Raw genomic sequence first — 14,091 nt, forward strand, 5'->3', positions numbered from 1 at the left:
TTCACATTCATGCATTCTTTATTAATTCATCACACAAATAGGGGGATAACTACCAAGGTAGCCCAGGAGGGGTGGTGGAGGAGGGAAGCACCGGGTGGGATGGTGGAGGAGGGAAGGACAAGGCTATACAGCACTTTAAAACTTTAAACTTATTGAATGCCAGCCTTCTGTTGCTTGGGCAGCCCTCTGGGATGGAGTGGCTGGGTGACTGGAGGCCCCCCACCACCGCGTTCTTGGGGGTCTGGGTGAGGAGGCTATGGAACTTGGGGAGGAGGGCAGTTGGTTACACAGGGGCTGTAGCGGCAGTCTGTGTTCCTGCTGCCTTTCCTGCAGTTCAGCCATACGCTGGAGCATGTTAGTTTGACCCTCCAGCAGCCTCAGCATTGCATCCTGCCTCCTCTCATCACGCTGCTGCCATCTATCATCTTCAGCCCATCACTTACTCTCTTCAGCCCGCCACCTCTCCTCGCATTCATTTTGTGCTTTCCTGCACTCTGACATTGTCTGCCTCCACTCATTCGTCTGTGCTCTGTCAGTGTGGGAGGACAGCATGAGGTCAGAGAACATTTCATCACGAGTGCGTTTTTTTGGCCTTCTAATCTTTGCTAGCCTCTGGGAAGGAGAAGATCCTGTGATCCTTGAAACACATGCAGCTGGTGGAGAAAATAAAAGGGACAGTGGTATTTAAAAAGACACATTTTATAGAACAATGGGTACACTCTTTCACGGTAAACCTTGCTGTTAACATTACATTCATAGCACATGCCTTCATTCCAAGGTCGCATTTTGCCTCCCCCCACCGCATGGCTAACCCACCCCTCCCTGTGGCTAACAGCGGGGAACATTTCTGTTCAGCCACAGGCAAACAGCCCAGCAGGAACGGGCACCTCTGAATGTCCCTTTAAGAAAAGCACCCTATTTCAACCAGGTGACCATGAATGATATCACACTCCTGAGGCTAACACAGAGAGATAAAGAACGGATGTTGTTTGAATGCCAGCAAACATACGCTGCAATGCTTTATTATGCAATGATTCCCGACTACGTGCTACTGGCCTGGCGTGGTAATGTGTCCTACCATGGTGGATGGAATAAGGCTGCCTTCCCCAGAAACCTTTTGCAAAGGCTTTGGGAGTTCATCCAGGAGAGCTTTATGGAGATGTCTCTGGAGGATTTCCGCTCCATCCCTAGACACGTTAACAGACTTTCCAATAGCTGTACTGGCAGCGAATGCCAGGGCAAATTAATCATTAAAAATGTTTGCTTTTAAACCATGTATACTATTTAAAAAGGTACACTCACCAGAGGTCCCTTCTCCACCTGGCGGGTCCGGGAGGCAGCCTTGGGTGGGTTCGGGGGGTACTGGCTCCAGGTCCAGGGTGAGAAACAGTTCCTGGCTGTCGGGAAAACTGGTTTCTCCGCTTGCTTGCTGTGAGCTATCTACAATCTCCTCCTCATCCCCAAAACCTGCTTCCATGTTGCCTCCATCTCCATTGACAGAGTCAAAGCACACGGTTGGGGTAGTGGTGGCTGAACCCCCTAAAATGGCATGCAGCTCATCATAGAAGCGGCATGTTTTGGGCTCTGATCCGGAGCAGCCGTTTGCCTCTCTGGTTTTCTGGTAGGCTTGCCTCAGTTCCTTAAGTTTCACGTGGCATTGCTTCGGGTCCCTGTTATGGCCTCTGACCTTCATGGCCTGGAAGATTTTGACAAATGTTTTGGCATTTCGAAAACTGGAACGGAGTTCTGATAGCACGGATTCCTCTCCCGATACAGCGATCAGATCCCGTACCTCCCATTCAGTCCATGCTGGAGCTCTTTTGTGATTCTGGGACTCCATGGTCACCTCTGCTGATGAGCTCTGCACTCACCTGCAGCTTGCCACGCTGGCCAAACAGGAAATGAGATTCAAAAGTTTGTGGGCCTTTTTTTGTCTACCTGGCCAGTGCATCTGAGCTGAGAGCGCTGTCCAGAGCGGTCACAATGGAGCACTCTGGGATAGCTACCAGAGGTCAGTACTGTCGAATTGCGTCCACACTACCCCAAATTCGACCCGGCAAGGCCGATTTCAGCACTAATCCCCTTGTCAAGGGTGGAGTAAAGGAATGGATTTTAAGAGCCCTTTAAGTCGAAAAAAAGGGCTTCGTCATGTGGATGGGTGCAGGGTTAAATCGATTTAACGCTGCTAAATTTGACTTCAACTCCTAGTGTAGACCAGGACTAAGACTCAAACTTTGAAACTCTGTTGCTTATTCAGCACTGGTGATTCCCTCAAAATCTTCCCCATGTCCCATATTTCCTTCCTCTCTGCACAGGATCTCTCTGATATCTTCGAGAAGACAAGAGCTGACCAGAAAGTGGAATTTTCATCCCACAGACAATTTGAGATTTCAGAAAATAACTGTCTCCATTTGGAATTAAAAGAAAAAAACTCAACATTTTTCATGGCACAGAAAACTCTGAAAAATTCCATTTGGGGAAATCTGAAATGGAATTTCTCAGCTCCCTGGCTGCCCACCAGGAAGGCTTTTGTCAGGTTCTTCCTGGGAGCCATCTTTTCAATTTCCCCAGCAGAAAATTGAAATTTTGGGGTGAAACTGAAATTTTCCCACAGAAAATTTTGATTTTACAAAATGTTCATTTTCTGTTGGACAATCTTTCCAAAGGAAATTTCCAGACCAGCTACAGAGAAGATTGATAAGGTCTGTCCCTCCTTCCCCAGCACCTTCTCACTTTCCCTCAACACTGACCTTTGACACAGCTGATCACTCCCTCCTCCTCTCTTCCCTTGACGTTAGTGATACCAGTCTCTCTTGGTTCCCTTCCTATTTCTCAGATTCCTTCTTTCACATCTCTTTTGCTGGTTCCTCCTTCTCCCCACTTACAGCCTCTGTGCTGAGGAGGGGGCCCACGGGGCTGGATCCCTGCACTTCTCTCTACACCCTTTGCCTGGGTGACCTTAACCATTCCCATGGCTTTCACTATCCTCTTTATGATGATGACTCACAAATCTACCTCTCCCCTCACAACGTCTCCCACTCTAGCCAGTCCCATTTCAGCTTGCATCTCTGACATCTCGCCCTGGATATTTCTCAGACAATTACAACTTTACATGGGTAAAAGAGATCCACTGATTTTCTCTCCTAAACACACTCCTCTTCCTCCTGTCTCTGTTACTGTTGGTAATACCACCGTCTTGGTTTTCATTCCAGCTTGCAGCCTTCAGGTCACTATCAACTCTCCCATTCATCTCACTCTTCCCTTCCCATCTAATCCATGTTCAAACCTTGCTGTTTGTTCTTCCACTCCTCGTCCAAGACATGACCCTTTCTCTCATTCCCAACAGCAAAAACTCTTAACTCATGCCCACATTATGTACTGTACCATCTTGATTATTGTGATCTCTTCCTGCCTGGCCTCCTCATCACTCACATTACCCCCCGCCCCTGTGGCCCTCTAGAACATAGCTGCAAAAATGACCTTCATCGCTGTCAGTCTGGTCATGTCACCCGCTTCTTTAAAACCCTGCGCTGGTTCCTCCTCCATTCCATCAAATATAAGCTTTATCTGTTTTTCCCATAAGCATCATCAAGTCTTTCCACATATTATGTGTCTGGAACACCCTTCCGACTTTAATGCATGCAACTATTGCCTTATCCTCATTTAAAATTCACCTCTTCTTGTGATGCCCACAGTAAGCAAGTCAACAATGTTCAAAATTTTTACTTCTTAATTACATGACCATATTGCTGTAACTCACATCCTTCCAAGCCCCAGGCTTTCCCTAATGCTTGACACCTTTACCTTGTGTCATGTAAATTTATATTGTAAATTTTTAAGGGCCAGGATGGTGTATTTTTTTTAATAAAGCATCTAGTAGGATTTTGGGTTTAAATTAATAAAGTTTATTGCTTATATTTCTTGAGTTCTGGGTAAAAAGAAGGTAGAGCAATAGGCTCCTCAATATGGAAATCCAGCTGAACCTTGGGAACCAACCAAGAGAAATAAAGAAAAATTCATTATGCCTGTGGAAAATTAGGCAATGCTAATATACAATTCATACTGAAGGAAAAGATCTAAAAGCATGTCACAAACTAGTATTATACACATTAGCACTTAGATAACTCTAGGCATCATTGTGGACAGCTCAATGAAGACCTCTGCTCATGGGCATCAGTGCTCAAAATATCAAACAAAACATTAGAATGTGCAAAGAATGGAACAGAAAATATGACAATGTGATTGTGTGAATCAGTGGTATTGTAGTTACTAATTTGTATTACCTTGCACCTCAGAACCCCTAGCTGTGGGCCAGGACTCCATTTTAGTCAGCCCTGTACAACCACAGAACCAAAAAATGGGCCCTGCCCCGAAGAGTTGAAGCCTGGAGTTAGGTGTTGTGATGCACAGCCTCACAGTATCTAACTTTTAGGTGCCCAGAAAAACCAAGGTGATTCACAAAGCCTGAGTTAGGCGCCCAGGGTCCCTATACACGGAATGGCATATCCAGTTCTGGAATCTGCATGTCAAGAAGGATGTGGGTGTGAGGGTGCCCCCCCATAAGGTTTTATGAAAATATGCTTATGAATGTATATATGACATAACTGGAATATGTTTTATGCCACATATGCTACGTAACATATCTCTGTAAAGGTTATGATCTACTGAATACATTCCTCCTATTTGTATGCATGTATCATTTTTGTACTTGAAGTTATGAATATTGACTGTATACTTGCTTGATTTCTAAGTAAGCTTTCTAAGGCATTTGGTCAGCTTCTTTCAAAAGGAATTTGCAAAGTTAAATGCCCAGTCAAGAAACACTTAAGGAACAATGGGTCTTGGAATGTTCCAATCCACATAAGAAGTCTACTTGAGGATGTTCAAGGTAGCATGTGAACCACGGCTGCTACCTGTAGTTCTGAGTCATGCAGGGACATGTGACTGGTCCATGTGACTCCAAAATGCCATATGTAGCTGGGATTCTACACAGGGGAGGGAGGGGTGTCCACCCACAAGAGAAAGTCTATTTAAATCCCGGGGAGACCCCTCCATTTTGTCTTCAGCTGGCTAAAGAGGGAGCCTCTCCACCCCCAAGGATACCTGAAAGAAACTGGAACAAAGGACAGTAACTACAGGGGGTGTGAGTGATTGCTGGACCCAGACTAGAAGGAGACTAGTCTGTAAAAGGAAGCTTACTGGGTAAGGATTTTATCTGTATTCAGTTTTATTACTGTACTAGACTTAGACTTGCATATTTTATTTTATTTTGCTTGGTAATTCACTTTGTTCTGTCTGTTACCACTTGGAACCACTTAAATCCTACTTTCTGTATTTAATAAAATAGCTTTTTACTTATTAATTAACTGAGAGTATGTATTAATACCTGGGGGAGTGGGGGAGGGGGAAACAGCTGTGCATATCTATCAGTGTTATAGAGGGGGAACAATGTATGAGTTTACCCTGTATAAGCTTTATACAGGGTAAAGCAGATTTATTTGGGGTTTGGACCCCATTGGGAGTTGGGCATCTGAGTGTTAAAGACAGGAACGCTTCCTAAGTTGCTTTCAGTTAAGTCGGCAGCTTTGGGGCACATGGTTCAGCCACTGGGTCCGTGTTGGAGAAGACTGGCGTGTCCGGCTCAGCAAGACAGAGTGCTGGAATCCCAAACTGGCACGGAAAGCAGGGGGGAGAAGTAGTCTTAGCACATCAGTTGGCAGTTCCCAAGGGGGTTTCTGTGATCCAACCTGTCACAGTGGGCATCCTGGAGAGAGTTCAAAGGAGGGCCACAAAAATTATCAGGGCTAGGGAACAAGCCATATGACGTAAGGCTTAAGAAGCTTGACCTATTCAGCTTCTCAAAGAGAAGGTTGAGTGGCGATTCAGTCACTCTATTCAGGGACGAGAGCAGATAGTGGCTGCTTTTCAACCTTGCTGACAAAGGCATAGCAAGAAAGCTGAAGCGGGACAACTTCAACCTTGAAATAGACCCACTTTCCTAGCCGTGGGGTTGAATAATCATTGGCACAGTGTACTGGAGAGGTGGTACTTACAGTGCATGGAAAGTTGAAGACAAGATTGGATCTCTTTCTGAAAGTGAAAGCTGTACTTTAATCCAGTTTCCGGGAGAAGTTCTGTGGCCTGTGTGTGGTGGAGAGTCAGGCTGGATGGTCATGGGTAGGCTCGGAAGCATTACAGGTTTATTGGTAAATGTCAGTAAACACTGATTTCACCACACACACACAAACTAATGAAAAAATTATTTCCATTGATAACAGTTGAAATTTACAGACAGGCAAAATAAGAAAAATGCTGCTTGAGAACTTATTAGAGTTTGATTTAAGGATATTTTCCTTGTATATTTTGACATGCAACATTGATTTGTGTTTTAATGATTATAAAGCTTTAATTTTTTGAATCTCATAGTCTGTCATTAAATAATTATTTTCTGACTACCCCCCACAAAATTTCCTGTAACTGAATATTGAAATTGATTAAAAATGCTTTTAAAAAAATCCATGGATCGTATCCCTTGAAATTATAAGACAATAAAAATCTAATTCTGCTGAGCCTACTCATGGTCATCTGATCTGGCTTTGGAATTTGTGAATTTATGAATCCCCCAGTTCATCCCCTTCCTTTGTGGGTCATGGGAAAAAGAGGATTGCATCTATTGACGCAAGATGGTAATAACATTTGTACCTCTGTATGACAACCTTTGGTGAAAAGCTGACATCTATAAACTTGGCGACTCTATCTGGGACCTTTGCTGCCATCATCCAGAATTCACTCCTTGTCTCATTTTGACATAGTTAAAGTCTTTTCTCCACAGGACCGGGAAACACAGAGATACACTCTAGCATGTGGTAATTATTATGTAGCATCACTTTGACACCTGATAACCTAGTAGTACATAGCAAACTTAGTCTTAGAGTTAGTAAAAATAAAAGTATCTTATTTATTGTACTAAGAACAAATATAATCTAACATGGAACTGGAAGTGTTAAAGAAATAATTTTATGTACAGAAACCGTTCCTCTTACCTGTCTGTCTTGAGCATCTCATTTATTTACAAAGATATTGTGTTGTGACCCGTCTGTGTGTCACGTCATCTCTCACCACCAAACCTTGTTGCTGGGTGACTGGGATAGTTTTGGAGTCCCCCATCTTGTCTCTGGAATTTCTCCCCACCAAAGCTCATCATGTGGGAAGCGTTTTTAGTTAGTGATACATACAGTCTCTTCAGAGCCCTGCTAATCCTTCTTCTGTTAGCCCACCTCTTCAGGCAAGGACAGCCAAGACCGTCTCCTGGTACCTTGTGACTGCCCTGTGACCATTCCCAGATCCCCCTCTCTCAAGATCCATTCTTGCAATTCACTCCAGGCTTGACCAAGCCCCCCAGAGTCTCCACTCCCTCTGGGGATGTCACTGCTGGTGATGTCTTACTTATGTTAACTATAATGGTTGTTCTAGGAGATGTGGGTGCAGGTGTGTATTGCACTGGCTCAGGTATGCATGAACTCAGTACATCCAAGCCAGATATTTTTGCCTACAAATACACATTGGCACAATACACATTCCCTTTTGCCCCTCATAGCCACTCACATGGCTATTTAAGGGAAGTGCTGCTCAGATGCCTCTCAGTTCCTTTGCTCCAAAAGCCAAAACTGGAGACTCCAGTGCAGAGAGAATGGAGGGAGTCTGCACCCACATCTCAAAGAGCAACAATTCAGATGAGTAACCTTTCTTCTCTGACTGTTTGCAGACGTATATGCCACTCAGGCGACTCACAAGCCACAATGGAAGGAGGCAGGGCCTGGAGTCTACTTAACCAGTGACTGCAGAACTTCTTTTCCAAAAAGTCTGCATCTTACCTAAATGCAGTAGTAATAATGCAGCGTTTGGTAGAAGTCTGCACACAGGACCGTGAAGTGGCCCAGCAAATGTCCAGTATGAAAAAACTAGAGAAACTCAATGGAAGGCGCTTGGGCCCTCGTCAGATGAGCCACCGAGTCTCTCTGGAGGTGTGGCCTGGGCTGGCCTATATGTTCCATCTGGAAATTCTCTGGGCTGAGACTACTTGGCTCTTCATCCAGTGTACACAGGACAATCTCCCACGGTTCCCAGAGTGAGTGACAGCCCATCTGCTCTTTGGGGAAATGATGTCATCGGAAGTTAGAAGGGACCCCTGAGGAGCTGAGGAACGGAGACAGTGGACATTTGTCTTTAAGGGCAACCTACAGTCTCAGTTCTATTGAAAAAATGGGACACTATTTTGAACGAGGGAAAAGTTCTTCATAGAATTCTCTGTAGCAGATACTTCAGAAGCTTTCAGTTATGAAGAAAAATTGCAAAAAAAAATATTACCCTTTTATTCTTTTACATGTTTCTCCTTTGCACAAGAATTCTGAGAATTCTAAGGATTTGGAAAGTATGAAGCATCTACAAACAACCTTTTGATTTTGGACAAAGTTAAGGCTGTCATGATCTGACTTGCAGACTCAAAGACCAGAAGGGACCATTGTGATCATCTAGTCTGACCTCCTGCACATCACGGGCCACAGAACCTCACCCACCCACTCCTGTAATAGACCCCCAACCTCTGGCTGAGTCATTGAAGTCCCCAAATCATGATTTAAAGATTTCAAGTTACAAAGAATCCACCATTTACACTAGTTTAAACCTGCAAGTGACCCATGTCCAGTGCCACTGAGCAAGGCGGAAAAAGAAAAAAAAAAGTCAATCCAGGGTCTCTGCCAATCTGACCCCGGGGAAGCTTCTTTTCCAACCACAAATATGGTGATCAGTTGGACCCTGAGCATGTCGACAAGACCCACCAGGCAGATACCTGGGAAAGAATTCTCTGTAGTAGGTCAGAGTGTCCCATCACTGCCTTTTAGGGGTATTTACTACTAGCAGTCGCAGATCAGCTACATGCCATTCTAGGCAGTCTCATCATATCATCCCCTCCATAAATTTATCAAGCTCAGTCTTGAAGCCAGTTAGGTTTTTTGCCCCCTCTGCTCTCCTTGGAAGGCTGCTCCAGAACTTCTCAGCCCTTCCAGCGCTCCTTCACCAACTGGCGTCATGCTTGCCATCACTGCTGTCTCGACTCTTTGAACCCATGTTGCTCCCCGGGATGCATGTCCTCTTCTGGGCACGGTCCTCCAGCTGTGCCCCCACTCTGGTATCTCCCCCTTCTGGAGGACTGGCAGACCAGGACTGCCTCGGGGCAAACTGCAGACTGGATATTGGCCACTCTCCTCATTAGCAAGGGAGGGTGCCAGGCCCGCCCACTACTCTGGGTCCTGACCCAGTGACCCTATAGCCAGCAGCCACCTACTGCCCTCCTCCAACCCGCTGCCTATTTTCCCTGGGCCACTTTCCCTGTAGCCCTAGCAGCCTCTCAGCCCTTGTAGCAAGGCCTCAGCCTGGCAGTCGTGAGCCAGCAGCTCACCCTCGCACTCTGCTGCCCCTGCCCAGCCCTGCTCTATCTATGGCGCTTCTTCAGGCAGCCAGTCCTCCTCCCTTGCCTTCCAGGGAGAGGCTCTGCTCTGCTGAGCAGCCCTTTATATATGGCCCTCGCCAGCCCTGATTGGCTGCTCCAGCAAGCCTTCCCCCTATTGGTGGGCTCAATAAGCCCTTTCCTGCTTAGTGGGCTCTGTGCAGACTCCCTGGTGCTGCTTTTAACCCCTTCTTCTCCCTGTGTGGGGCAGCTGCCCCACCACACTCTCCCTCTCTGGTATTTATCCCTCTGATGCAATCATATATCCCTTCTGCTTTCATTTGGTTTGGCTAAACAAGCCAAACTCCTGGAGTCTCCTCTCCTAAAATAGGTTTTCCATTTCTCTGATCATCCTAATAGCCCTTCTCTGCACCTGTTCCAGTTTGAATTCATCTTTCTTAAACATGGAAGACTAGAATAGCACATAGTATCCCAGATGAGGTCTCACCAGGGCCTTGTATAATGGCAATAATACTTCCCTATCTCTACTGGAAATATCTTGCCTGATACATCCTAGGATTGCATTAGCCTTTTTCACGGCTGCATCATATTAGCAGCTCTTAGTCAGTCTGTGATCAACCAATACACCCAGGTATTCTTTTCCTCTGTCACTTCCAACTGATATATCCCCAGCTTATGGCAAAAATTCTTCTTGTTAGTCCCTAAGTGCATGATCTTGCACTTTGCACTATTAAATTTCATCCCATTTCTATTGCTCCAGCTTTTAAGGTCATCCAGATCTTCTTGTATGATATCCTCCATATTAGCAATACATCCCAACTTTGTGTCATCTGCAAGTTGTACTAGCACACTTTTTGTGGGGGTGCATGAAAATTTTCGTTAATGAAAATGTTACGTAAGATCGGTCCCAAGACCAATCCCTGAGGAGCTCCACTATTAACCTCCCTCCAGCCTGACAGTTCATCTTTCAGTATGACCCATTGTAGTCTCCCCTTTAACCAGTTCCTCATCCACATTTCAGTTCTCATAGTAACCCCTGTCTGATATGTGGTTCACAACTGAGAGTGCCAAACTCAGGACAGTCTGTCCGAAAACAGGGCAGACACCCCAAACTGGTGGTATATTCTATAATTAAGGCTACGTTTATGTCACAGAGGTCATGGAAGCCGCGACTTCCAGTGACCTCTGTGACATTTTCTGGTTCAGTCTCTGGGGCTGCGGGACAGGAGCTGGCAGCCAGCAGGGCCCTGGCAGGATTTCGGCAACAGGCGACAGCCTCCTCAGGGTACTCGTGCAGGGTTCCATTGACAGGCGACAGCCTCCTCAGGGTACCTGTGCAGGGTTCCATTGACAGGCGACAGCCTCCTCAGGGTACCTGTGCAGGGTTCCATTGACAGGCGACAGTCTCCTCAGGGTACCTGTGCAGGGTTCCATTGACAGACGACAGCCTCCTCAGGGTACCTGTGCAGGGTTCCATTGACAGGCCACAGTCTCCTCAGGGTACCTGTGCAGGGTTCCATTGACAGGCGACAGTCTCCTCAGGGTACCTGTGCAAGGTTCCATTGACAGACGACAGCCTCCTCAGGGTACCTGTGCAGGGTTCCATTGACAGGCCACAGTCTCCTCAGGGTACCTGTGCAGGGTTCCATTGACAGGCGACAGTCTCCTCAGGGTATCCGTGCAGGGTTCCATTGACAGGTGACAGATTCCTCAGGGTTCCAGAGACCAGGGACAGCCTCCTGGGGATGGGGGAGAGAACCATGCAGCTCCCAGCCACCATGGTGGTGGGGGAAACCATGAAGCCACAGCAGTAAAAGTCACGGACAGGTCACGGCTTCTGTGAATTTTTGTTTATTGCCTGTACATGTCTGACTTTTACTAAAAATAACCATGACAAAATCTTAGCCTTATCTATAATTAGATTTTACCAAACCAGTAACAAGCAGCATCCCTGGATTATTATATTGGCCATACCATCGAGGAACAGATGGTCCCCTTAGGCTCATACCTTGTAAATAACTCATTTTTTTTCTTAGTGACTAAATCCTTAGAAAGTTTACAATAGGATTGGCTACAAGTGTTGTCTTTTGTGTGAGATCTAGGGTGCAATTGACCTTAAATAAGTGACCAGTCCTTTGGGACTGAGAGTAACCTGAATATTGTTTCAGAGTAGCGGCCGTGTTAGTCTGTATCCGCAAAAAGAAAAGGAAGACTTGTGGCACCTTAGAGACTAACAAATTTATCTGAGCATAAGCTTTCGTGAGCTACAGCTCACTTCATTGGATGCATTCAGTGGAAAATACAGTGGGGAGATTTATATACACAGAGAACGTGAAACAATGGGTGTTACCATACACACTGTAACCGGAGTGATCAGGTAAGGTGAGCTATTACCAGTAATAATAAGGTGAGCTGGTAATAGGGTTAAGATTACCTGATCACTCTCGCTACAGTGTGTATGGTTAGGGTTGATGGGGCTTCTTCCCCTGCAGGCTTGGAGTGGGGGAAGCAATGCCATGGAATGGTGCAGTGCCATGGGCCCTGTGAGATAGAGAGCCTGGGGCCATGATTGGCATAGTCCAGCGCTACCATGGTGAGCCACATGTCCCAATTGCTGCTGTCCAGCTGTGTCACGGTGAGCCAGGTGTCCCATCACTGCAGTCCAGCTGTGCTATGCTGAGCCTAGTGTCCCAATTGCCCTAGTCCAGCTCCAATCTGATTCTGCTTTAGCATTAGTTTCAATTTTTTGGAAATTGTTGTACAAACGTGGATTAAAAATTGTATTAATTTGTATTGCAACACTTTGAAAATAAAAGCTCCTATTTGTTCTTTCAGTTTATGATAAGAAACCCAGTGTGGAACTTTGGTAAGAGACTACCACAGACATATTGGCCTAATAAAAAAATTTATACCAGCGCTGGACTGATACCTTTCTACACAGGCTTTGTACCAAGTAAGTTTATTCTCTGACCAAACATGAATCACTGAGATTATTTTTATAATTATTCGTATGTGGTGGCCTGAGTCCTGGATCACCCATGCAACTCCCATTGTTCTGGGCCTCTACAAACAAAGAGATGGTCCATCCAATAGAGCTTACAATCTAAATATGACGAGACAACAGCTGGATGCAACAAACAGATGGGAGAAACACAAGGAAACAGAGAGTCAGTTCTGTTCAGCAGGACAGGTCATTGTTACAGCACACCAGCTGCCTAACCACTGTTCATATTTTGAAGATATCACTGTAAAGGGGAGAGTTTTGAAGGAGGTAGAATCATAGAATATCAGGGTTGGAAGGGACCTCAGGAGGTCATCTAGTCCAACCCCCTGCTCAAAGCAGGACAAAGCAATCCCTAAATGGCCCCCTCAAGGATTGAACTCACAACCCTGGGTTTAGCAGGCCAATGCTCAAACCACTGAGCTATCCCTCCCCCTTTTTTTAAAAACTTTTGCAGAAGTCTAAGTATGCTGCTTCCAAGCCTGAGGAGCAGCATGCAAGATAGCACTTGAAAATTGAATAAATAGGTATCACTGGCAGAGCAGAATCAGGCATCAACATCTTCATAGTGAATAAGAGATGGGTAGTGTGGAGATAGGCCTGTGTAAGTGTAGGGAACTACGAGAAGAGGATGGAACTAAGGACAGAGTCCTGTGGAACCCACACAGAAGGTTGGGGGGGGGATGGGGAGGCAATGCTGAAGAAGCAATTAGAAAGGTAGAAGGAGAACCTGTGTGCACGGTCACAAAAGCCAAGAAAGGACAAGATTTCAAGATGAAGAGCATGATCGCCACTGTCAAAGGCAGCTGACAGGTAAAGAAGGATGATAATAGTGTACTGTTTCTCAGCTTTGGCCAGGAAGAGGCCATTGGAGACATGATACTGAAAAATAACTTTGCAAGATAATAGGTTATCATCCTTAGGGAGACTCTTGTCCTAAGACGTTATTTTTATAATACCAGGAGAAGACTCCATTAGAATAAGCGAGGTTGCATATAAGTTGATTATGAAACAGAAATTCTGTGGACCTGCAGTGGGATCCGTTAAGGAACTTATGCATTGCAATGCTGAGTGTCGCCGCGCATAGAAAAAACAGGAATAACACTGATCCACCAAGCTGTTAGGCACCCAGGCTCCCTATACAATGAATGAGCAAAGACAGGTGCCTGAGAATGTGATCCACAAAAGGCTTAGCCAGGAGCCACCTAAGCTAGCCAATGGGAGATGTTGATGAGACAGGTGTGTGCTCTCTTGGAGATAGGCACCTAACTCCAGGCTGAAGGCAGGTGCCCATCTCTGCTTAGCAGTCCATGTTAGATGTCTAAGGCATTTCTTGAGGCAACGAGGTAGACGGCCTGCCTCATTCCACATTAAATAACAGGAGAGAAGGTGGTGCCATCCACTAACAACTTGTATCCCATTGGTGAGAACACTCATCTGGGATGTGGGAGCCAAGGGAGTGAAAGGTCTTGAACCATGGTCTCCTTTTGTTCAGGACAGTGCTCTAACCACTGAGCTAGGGAATATTCTGACATGGTGCTCTCTCGCTAACGCACTGTGGATAACTAATTAAAGAGTGACTGGAGTCCAGGTCTCCCACCTCATAGGTGGCTGCCCTAACTAC

At 45.7% G+C, this 14,091-nt stretch overlaps 1 long non-coding RNA gene across 1 annotated transcript; it reads right to left on the reverse strand.

Moving 5' to 3' along the window:
* Positions 1–11,018, reverse strand: LOC125623662 (uncharacterized). Its single transcript, XR_012665288.1, has 2 exons — positions 1,303–11,018; positions 1–1,187 (listed from the first exon to the last, which is right to left on the reverse strand). It is a non-coding gene; the product is annotated as an uncharacterized LOC125623662 (long non-coding RNA).
* Positions 11,019–14,091: the final 3,073 nt, after the last annotated feature.

The sequence above is a fragment of the Caretta caretta genome, chromosome 16 (assembly GCF_965140235.1).
Source record: "Caretta caretta isolate rCarCar2 chromosome 16, rCarCar1.hap1, whole genome shotgun sequence".
NCBI lineage: Eukaryota > Metazoa > Chordata > Testudines > Cheloniidae > Caretta > Caretta caretta.